The 10,497-nt window shown below is 41.9% G+C and overlaps 1 protein-coding gene across 17 annotated transcripts in view; it reads left to right on the forward strand.

Annotated features, from left to right (window-relative positions):
* LOC101857755 (sodium bicarbonate cotransporter 3) overlaps nucleotides 1-10,497 on the forward strand; it is a 150,274-nt gene that overhangs the window by 53,237 nt on the left and 86,540 nt on the right. The window contains exon 1 of one of the 17 annotated variants that reach the window (XM_035973079.1): nucleotides 1,638-1,735. The exons of the other annotated variants lie outside the window; for them this stretch is intronic. The gene's annotated coding sequence lies outside the window, so the exon portion shown is untranslated. Of the gene's footprint in view, nucleotides 1-1,637; nucleotides 1,736-10,497 lie in introns of those variants that run through there. 17 annotated transcript variants of the gene reach the window in all.

Genomic DNA, 10,497 nt, shown 5'->3' on the forward strand with positions numbered 1-10,497 from the left:
TTCCTACTCCTCCTCCTCCTCGAACCTGTCTGTCTCTCTGGCCTTCCTTTCGTCTGTCTGTCTATCTGCTGTCTGTCTGGATTCTCAGGCGACCCTGGAAGAAATGAAAGTCGGGCTTTTTGTCTTATGGTGCTTTTTTTTTTTTGTTTTTTGTTCTTTTGTTGTTAGTGTCGTGGTTCCCACGGGCTGTGTAGCGGATGTCTAGGGTACATTTTGTAGTTGCCCTCTATTGGAAACAGCCGAGTGTGAGTGGTTGGCGGGTGCCCTGATGTGGTTTCCCCCTTCTTTCGAATCAAATATCTATCGCCCTGATCTCCTCCCTTTCCTACTTTTTGTGTTTGTTACTCCCTTGTAACACCTCTAATGTTCAGCACTTATACGACTTTATTGTGTTGTAAGTTCTGTATAACTCTTACGAAAAAACCCACAAAAAACAGTCGTGTCTTCTGAAAAACAACTCCTTGTAATGACCGCTATGTATGCTCTTATTTGTGTGTAACACCTCTAGAAATAATCTTCGGCACGTATATATGACCTTAATGTGTTGCAAGTGCCGTAAAATTCTTACTAAAACTAAACATTCGCACTTTTTTTCTTTTTTTTTTCCTTTTTTTTTCTTTCAATTAAAGGAAGTTTTGTCTGAAGGTTCAGGCGACTGGCGTCGATCACGGAGAAATAATCCAACCCGTTTGTCACGATGCCCCAGTCAAAATGCAAATTTGGGAGCCTCAATTTGAGCCTGTTTTGGTCGTGTCTCGCGACACCTATGGGGGTACAATCAGTGGTAGATAAAAGAGGTAGTTTATGGTCCGTCTCTCTACGGTCGGCATGACCTGGCAGTGTGTGGTGTGGGGGGGGGGGGGGAGATTGGGATGTTGTTGTTGTTGTAGTTATCGTTTCTGTTGTTTTACAATCTTTATCTTAGAAATAGAGAGCTCTGGGCACGGTGGTTGTGTTTGCTTTTGTTTTGTTTAATTTAATTTGGTTTTGTTTTGTTGTTGTTTTTTGTGTTTTGTTTTTCCCATTCCCATCTGAGTCATGGGGAAGACCAGTAATTATGTCCCTCCGTTTCTCCCCCACTCTCTCTCTCTCTCTCTCTCTCTCTCTCTCTCTCTCTCTCTCTCTCTCTCTCTCTCTCTATCTATCTATCTATCTATTTATCTATCTATCTATCTATCTATCTATCTAGCTAGCTAGCTAGCTAGCTATCTCTCCCCCCCCCCCTCTCTCTCTCTCTCTCCCCCCTCTCTCTCACACTCACTCTCTCACCCCCCTCTCTTTTTTTCTCTCTCTCCCCCTCCCTCCCCCCTCTCTCTCTCTCTCTCTCTCTCTCTCTCTCTCTCTCTCTCTCTCTCTCTCTCTCACGTTCACTACCACCCTCTTCCCCGTTCACACGCCCATGCCGTCCAAATCGACTGGGCATTTTTAAGGGGCAATAAATAGCTCAAGCGACAGAAAATAACGGTGGCATTTACTTTTTATTTGTAAATTACGTAGTAAATGGCTCTCACTATTTTCAGTTCTCATTTTCTCCTGCTCGACGAGACAGATGGTTGTTGAGTGTTTGTCCTAAATTTTTTTTATATATCTCATCTGTCTTGCTCTTTTCAAACACTTTATATAATAGTCCGCGTCATGCCGTTGGGATTCTCTCAAATCAGATGAAACGAATAGTTCCTTGTATCAGCTGCTGTGGCTTCGCAACGTGCTCAGAATAAGAAGGGGATTATATCTGGTATGTGAAGGCAGGATCAAAGTGCAGACTTCAACATTAGTTAAGGACCACTTGCAAATTTGGCTAAAATTTCCTAAGGATTTGCGTGCTGCACGATCGTTGTGGTTTTGCCCCTTTATGTAGCTTTGCAGTACGGATTGTTGTTAAACCATAAACACTTCCTGAGTAAAAAAAAATTGAAACATTCTTTGCTGTCTTTTTTCGGATTTTTGAAAATCAGGGCTGTTGGTCAAGGTGTTCTTTTTAACTTAAGTTGAAGTTTGTATGTGTGTGTTTGACCATTTCGATATGTTTTAAACCTGGGATTTCTCTTTCAAGAGTTTGTTAGCCTCTTTCCTCACACTGTCAACGAGAGACTTATTTACTCTTTCAGAAAAACAAGCTTGATTAGAGGTATTGTTTCAGTTGTGTCATTTTGTTCACTTCTCCTTCGTTATACTGCTGTTGTGGGTGGTTGGTGGGTGCTCTGGTGTGGTTTGCTCCTTCTTTCCTATCAAACACAATGTCGTCCTGATCTCTTCACATACTTTTTTGTGTTTGTTACTCTCTTGTAACACTTCTAATTTTCGGTAGTAAAACGTCTTTATTGTGTTGCAAGTGTCCTAAAACTCTTACTAAAACTAAAATACTGTTGTTATTGCTGTTCCTACTGCTGCTGCTGCTGCTGTTGCTGCTGCTGCTGCTGCTGCTGCTGCTGCTGCTTCTGCTGCAGTGTTTGTTGTGGTAAATACTCAGCTGATGTAATGTTATGAAGAGGTATGCACGAGATCGGGATATTGAGAAAATATATTGTTTGTTGTTTCTTCTCCTTACTATCTTTATCTCTTGTGACTTGCAATCTGCATTCTGTGGGTGGCTGGCGGGTGCTATGGTGTGGTTTGCTCCTTCTTTCCCGCTAAACATCTATCATCCCTATCTCCCCGCCTTCTTTTTTGTGTTTGTTACTCTCTTGTAACACCTTTAATCTTTGCACTTATATGACTTATTGTGTTTCAAGTGCTGTGATGCTCTAACTAAAAATAAAAATCTGCTTTCTGTTTGTATGTGCCCTTCAGCGTGTGTATAAGTGACAGAAAGTGTATTTACCCGTGACTCTGTGCGTGTCTGCTGTTCTTTTCATTGGTATACCGTTTATTGTCATTATACCTGACTATATTACCCTCTACCACAGCACACTGTATCAATAGCCATACCCATACCCATACCTACACAAATACTAATACCATTCGAAGCCATGACATGCCATATGAAGCCAAACCTAACCTTACCATACCAGACCAGACCAGACCAGACCAGACCAGACCACACCAGACCACACCACACCACACCACACCACACCACACCACACCACACCACACCACACCACACCATACCTCATCACACCGTTCCATTCCGTACCGTGCCACACTAAACCAACAATGAGAAAGACATTGTAACTGATTTAGTTTGCATGTCTGAAGCAGGAGCATGTCAAAATAACCTCCTAAAATATTCGTGTGACCCCAGTCGTTGTAAGCATACGTCAAAGCCTTTATTTAAAGCAAAGCCTACCCAAGTATGCCAACAACGCCAAGGATGACGTAGCAGCTGCTCATAGGTCCGCGGGTTCCCACGACAGTGTCCGATGTAGGCGAGGCTCGTTAGGAAGGGCTGAAGAACTTGCCTGCAATCCACTGATAAGACCAGCAATGATACTGATAGTCAGTGTTTTCGGTCTTGTGCCAGAACGCTGGGTTTTAATAATAGTCCGCGTGGCGGCAGATTTTATGGTGAAATGAAATTAGATTATTTTAAAACGTTTTATGTGTCCGTTCTCTCTTGGCTGGAGTCTATCGGAGGGCGTGGTTGTTAGGACGGTCCTGTTGCTGTGTATCTGTCTGTCTTGGGGTTGTTGGTTGTTTTGTTTTGGGGGGGTTTTCATCACCCCCCCCCCCTCCCCCGTATAAAGAAAGAAAATGAGTAGGAATGTTTTATAAAGATAGTATTAATAAATTAAATGGGTAAAATGACCGTTATCGTGCCATAATCGTATCAATGCACTTGTACTCGGGTTAACCGCTATCGCTTGTACGTACGCTGGGGTGATCGGATTGAACAGCCAACATTGCACGGACCTTATTTCGGGAACCGCTGCCTGTGACATTGTTTGAGATGTACCTAAGAACCCCCGGGTCTTTTTTCTTTCGTAGGTGATTACTGGGTGGTCTGGTGTGGTTTACTCCTTTCCTATCTAACATCTATCGTCTTTATCTCCCCTCCTTCTTTTTTGTGTTTGTTACTCGCTTGTAACACCTCTAATCTTCGGCACTTATATAACCTTGTTGTGTATCGAGTGCCGTAATACTCTTACCAAAAAAAAAAGAAATTTTTCTTTCCTATTTTTTCTGTATTAAAAAAAATTTTTAGTGGGCATGAATGATAGCACTATCAGTAGGTGGGAGTTCACCTCAACTCAAGAACTAGGATTGTCTTGATGGAGTGTCCCCTTAAGGGCCTCTCATCTCCACAGCGCCGCGTGCCGTCTCAAGAACTCTGGGATTTAGAGCCAGAAGACACCCACTGGGGTATTCAGTTTGCGCTGCCCTGTCTAATTTTCTCTTAAGAATTAACGGGTGGTTGGCGGGTGGTCTGGTGTGGTTTACTCCTTCTTTTCTCTATCAAACATCTACCGTCCTTATCACTCCTCCTTCTTTTTTGTGTTTGTTACTTTCTTGTAACACCTCTAATCTTCGGCACTTATATGACCTTATTGTGTTGCAAGTGCCGTAAACTATAAAACTTCAGAAATCTTAAAGAATTACTGTTGGTGGTAGGAGAATGCCGTGATAAGTCTTAAAAACGTTTCAATCTTTATTCTACGGCCCCCCCCCCCCTACTTTTGCCCAGCGTTTTGACTTGTTGCTGGTGGGTAGTTGACGTGTGCTCTGGTTTGGTTTGCTCCTAATTTCCTATGAAACATCTATCGTCCTTGTCACCCCTCCTTCTATTTAGTGTTTGTTACTCTCTTGTAACACCTCTAATCTTCTGCACGTATATGACCTTATTGTGTTTCTAATATCGTAAAACTCTCACTAAAACTAAACTAAGGACTTTTGGGGTTTATTTGGTGCTGTGCTTATTTACCCTCCTCCTTTTTTTTGTATTTGTTACTCTCTCGAAACACCTCAAATCTTCTGCACGTATATTTTGACCTTCTTGTGTTGCAAATGCCGTAGTACACTTACTAAAACTAAAGAGAACTGCAAGGGTTGCCTAATAATAAATCGCCTTTTTTATCTAGTGAAATTAGCCTTGGTCACAGTTTAACGGTAGCGAGCTCGTCGTGAAGTTTGGAGAGGTGGGGGGATGTTTGTGTGTGTGCGTGTGTGTGTGTTTGTTTGTATGTATGTGTGTGTGTGTGTGTGTGTGTGTGTGTGTGTGTGTGTGTGTGTGTGTTTTCTATTTTTGTCCTCGGTTTACGATGTTACGGTGGCATTTATCGCAACCCTATGCTCCAGAAAACGTGAAATGTTTACATAGGTAGTTGTTGGTTTTCTTTTTACTTGTGGAATGTTTGGCGTTCTTTGAGCAGAGTACTGCCTGAACAGGTCGAAATAATATAATGCTGAATATTGCCTGTGATCAGTCACTTAATGGTTCACAGCCGGGTGTAGTGTTGCAGGTCGTCTTCTTTACAAATGAGGAGAATCAAAATTGTGAGTGGTTGGCGGGTGCTCTGGTGTGGTTTGCTTCTTCTTTCGTATCAAACATATGTCGTCTTCATCTCCTCTTTTTCTTTGTATGTGTATGTTACTCTCTTGTAACACATCTATTCTTCGGCACTTATATGACCTTATTGTGTTGCAAGTGCCGTAAAGCTCTTACTAACTCTGAAGGATCAGAATTCAATGTTGGAACGACAATGCATTTCTCCATCTTTCTGTTTGGAATTCGTATATCCTGGCAGGCAGGTTCGACACAGCTCTCGTTCTCAATTGGTATAAATGCATTGATGATCTTATGTACTTCTTCTGAGAGTTACATCTATAACCTTAGTATACCTGCTCTGGTGTGCTTTGCTCCTTCTATCCTATCAAATATCTATCGTCTTTACCTCTCCTCCTTCTTTTTTGTGTGTGTTACTATCTCGTGACACGTATAATGTTCGGCACTTATATATGACCTTATTGTGTTGCAAGTGCCGTAAAACTCTTACTAAAACTAACCATCACTTGACCAACTCGTTGTGGGCAACAGCTCCACAGTTTTTAGATTGCTATGTTATATTTGAATTATGTACTTCTCTTTGTCTTATCATTATGGTCCTGGTGAAGTCTGTTGAAAGTTACATTCAATATCTCTAAAGTTTACATTGTATTTGTGTACACCGGGTCTTTAATGTTGAGACTTGACAGGAGTTGGACTCAGTACAGACAAAACTAACGTTTATTCACAAACCTTTTATACACATGTGCCATTAATAATAAAACAATATTATTTTAACCTAGACTATTTTGCACGCTGGTATTGTGTAACCAAGGCGCTACATGCAGTATGCAAACATTTAAACTAAGCCAGCCCCCTTGATTTGTCCCTAGGCCATTCCCTAAAGGGGGGGGGGGTAATTATCATGTTCTTATGCAGAGTAGAACTGTAAATGAACTGATATATCAATGTCCTGCTCATACTGTGTCGGAAAAACAAAAACATAAGGGGAACTGCTGCTTTTTCTTTCTTCATCCTTACTATCGTCATTTTTTCTCTACTTCTTTTGTTTGTTTGCCACTCTCTTGTGAACTGCTATTTCTAGGGTTCCTTGCTAGTCGAAGCACTTGATGTTGAGGCAAGAGAGGTGAGCAGAGTAAGCCTGATCCCCCGTTTGGACTTATCTGTTGACATCCACCCTTGGCGCTCATAATATGACCTTATAATGCAGTTGCGAGCGCTGTAAAACCTTACTAAAACAAACTTCTTTACTTATACGGGGTGCCCACTCCGGATGGGATCGGCCCATCGCCCCACTCTGTTGCCTAAAAAACAAACGTGTTTGTTTTCAGTTTCAGGCGATCGAGTCGGACGATCCAGCCGTAGGGGCATCCCACATAAACCGGCCCCCTTGATTTGTCTTTTGATTAATGTTCTTCATCTCCTTCTTCCACTCACCTAACCCTTGCTTGTCCGGGGTTTTTAAAAAATTTATTTAGTTAAAAAAATGGATTTTACAATGACAATGGCAATCCTTATTCATCTTGCAGGGAGAAATTTGTCTTGGTCGTTTGCAATGGCTAGTAGATGTCACAAAGGTTAGTTGCACTCACGCATACGCACAATAAGACAGGACATCAGTAAATTATACATGCCTCACGTGCTGAATCAACCTGCTCTCCGTAAAACATTCTCTCCCTCTCTCTCTCTCTCTATCTCTCTCTCTCTGTCTTTCCTCTCTCTCTCTCTCTCTCTCTCTCTCTCTCTCTCTCTCTCTCTCTCTCTCTCTCTCTCTGTGTCTCTCTCTCTCTCTGTCTCTCTCTTTCTCTCATTTGTTGTAGCACTGTGTGTTCAGTAAGCTCACTGCAGTTGGTACGAATGAATTTCTATATCTGTCTGTTCTTGCTTTTTTATGTATCTTGCTGTTACCTGCACATTCGCGAGGTTTGCGGTCACACAAAAACGGTCGCTTTTAAGCTCAATGGGGCTATTCCGGAAAATGATGTTTTGAGAAAATTGAAGGTAAAGTTTTTGGACCCGTGTTCAGTTTCTTTAAAAGACAAGGAGAGTTTTCTCTATAACCAAACAAAATATACACACCAATGAAACCTAACTTCTCCTGTAGGTAGATAGGGCAATGTCCACTGTTGGTGTAGGTCAAGATTTCTGGAAACCCCCGAAATCTGGGTTGGCCCGCTTGTCCTTAAAAGCGATCAAATAAGGCAACCAAGTCTTCAGTATAAACTGTACACACTACCTCGTAGTCAAGCTTATGATTGTCTACTCAAAACAACATACTACGTTTAAACGCGTAACGCTCTTGCGGTGTGACCATTAAGAAGAAGGGTCTTAAAATGGTCCCATAATGAAGAGGATTATTGTGATTAGCTGCCCCAGCTGTTGTCCAGCTTAACCGTCATGGGAGCCTGACAGGTGGTTTGAGAGCGTCACGGGTGGGTGGGTCCTGGCCATTTTTTTCTTTTTCGCTGCTGTTTCCGTCAGTCTTGTTTGTTTTTGTTTTGTTTTTTTTCCTTTCTTTAAATTGCCGTTATAACGACTCGTGTCTGCGGGTGGTTCGCGGGTGTTCTGGTGTGGTTTGCTCCTTGCATGTCATGGTTGTAGTACCGGCGTCTGTGGTGTAGCAGTAAAGTGCTTCGCTGTCCCACGCAGGAGACCCGAGTTCAATTCCTGAATGGGGATAGATTTTAATCGAGTATTTTGGTCTTTCTGTACCCCTTTCAGCCCGGGTTGGCCGTTGTTGGCAGGATTGGAAGTCTGAATCCTATATGATCGATGGGGGCGTAAAAACACTTTTTGGTTATAGTATCATAAAACTTGTCATTTGGTTTCTCTTCTAGGCCTCAAGAACCTCAGTGCTTTGGCTACTTCCACATTGGCCCTCCTGTGATCAGGATTTTTGAAAAAAAATGGGGAGGGGTAATCACTTTATCTTTATCTCTCTCATCTGTTTGTCTGGTTTTGATGTTACCAAGTGCAGAGTGGCCTCAGTAGCCTAGAGGTTAGGGTACCGGCCTCGTAATCGTGAGATTGCGGGTTCCGGGGTTCGAGCCTCTTTTCGGTCCGAGGTTGTGTCGGTACTTTACACGAATTTCCCAATTAGCTCTTTCCTTTCGGAGATGGACGTTAAACTCGGAGGTCCCGACTCTTAAATAACCTAACAGTGTTGATAAGGGCGTTAAACCTTTACCATTTCACCGTTTCACCAAGTACAGTTGTCTCTGTGGGTTTTTGGAGGGCGCCACTGACAATTCCTTCCTCCCCCCCCCCCCCCCCAAATCCAGTTGTTTCTGTCTCCCTTCCTTTTTCACAGCACTAAATGACCATTAATATGTTTGCGATGTGCTTCTATTTACTCAAACAAACCGACGCCACCGTTGTATGCGGCTAAGACTTGGTCGTCCCAAACCAGAAAAAGCGGCTTCTCAGGCGGACCCGATTCTTAGGTGAATTTCAGCAGCAGAAATCAGTACCTACCTACAGTACCTAGCCGTTGGTTTCCGTTATTTATTTTATAATGATATACATAATCAGAAGCTTGCTTGCTTAAAAATAAATTTGTGTGGGCGTTTTACTGAAATGTAAGCATTGGTGTGGGTGCACATGAGAGGTTTGCTTCTTCTTTCTCCTCATACATCTATCGTCCTTATCTCTCCTTCTTTTTTGTGTTTTTTACTTTCTTATAACGCTTCTAATCTTTGGCACTTATATAAATGTATGACCTTATTGTGTCGCAAGTGCGTAAAACTCTTACAAAAACAAAAGCCAGAGGCTTCAGAGTGATTTTTTTTAAATAACACGACGTTGTGACTGTGGTATGATGACGTACCGAAACATTCACAGTGCTTTGATTAAGTTCTAAAACATTAACTGTGGTTTGATACGTACTAAAACATTAACTGTGCTTTGATAAAGTACTAAAACATTAACTGTACTTTAATAAAGTACTAAAACATTAACTGTGCTTTGATACGTACTAAAACATTAACTGTGCTTTGATAAAGTACTAAAACATTAACTGTGCTTTGATAAAGTACTAAAACATTAACTGTGGTTTGATTACGTACCGAAACGTTGACACAGCATCTGTCGCAATGTTACGTAAGGGAAGGCGAAGAATAACCGTGAATGGGAAAAACCACTTCCCAGTTGACTCGCTTGACAATTACCTCGTGTGTGCCTAAAAAACGTTTTATTGTAAGTGTGCATGAAATGTGTCGATTCTATTGTCTACTCGCCCTCGCCAACCCGTCATTTCAACCCACGCAAAGTATCATGAAACAGTTCAAAAACTGTACTGCCATGCGCTCAACCCGGATTCTTAAGCGGACCTATAATAATATTTTAAGAACATTCTGAAAGATGCAAATTATACAGAAATAAAAATCCAATACCAGCGGACTGGGCTGTTAAGTGGACTGTGTTTAGACGGAGATCATTGTAGTTCCGAACTGTGTCCTGCCATTGTGCTGAGACCCGAGTGTGGGCCTGACTGGGTGTTTTGGTTTTTTCCTGTCCAGTAAGATAATTATTGAGAAAAAATGTTCACTCGAAACAAGTTTTTTCAGCAGTGGCTCGTAATGCAGGAGTTTACTTGTGATTGTACCCTTAATAGCCGTGATAACAAACGTTTAATCGTTTTTTTGTTGGGTTTTTTTTTTTTTTTTTTTGTGGGCGGGTTGGTTATATTGCCGGATACATAGCCATCACAAGGACCCCGTGATAAAGTGGTTGGCGGGTGCTCTGGTGTGGTTTGCTCCATCTTTCTTATCAAACATACATCTATCGACTTTATATCGCCTCCCTTATGTTATTTACATGTTACTATGAAGTAACGCCTTATCTTCGGCACTTCTATGAAATAATTGTGTTGCAAGTGCTGTAAAACACTTACTACAACAAACAAACTTTATATTATTTGCGTGTAACTATTAAGGGACACCTAATCTTCATCACTGATATGAAATATTTGTGTTGCACGTGCCGTAAAACTCTAACTAATACAACTGTCCCACTGATAACCCTCCCCCCCCGGCCCCCACCCTTCCCTCAGTTCCTTT

This window comes from Aplysia californica, unplaced genomic scaffold (genome assembly GCF_000002075.1).
Source record: "Aplysia californica isolate F4 #8 unplaced genomic scaffold, AplCal3.0 scaffold00989, whole genome shotgun sequence".
Taxonomy (NCBI): Eukaryota; Metazoa; Mollusca; class Gastropoda; order Aplysiida; family Aplysiidae; genus Aplysia; species Aplysia californica.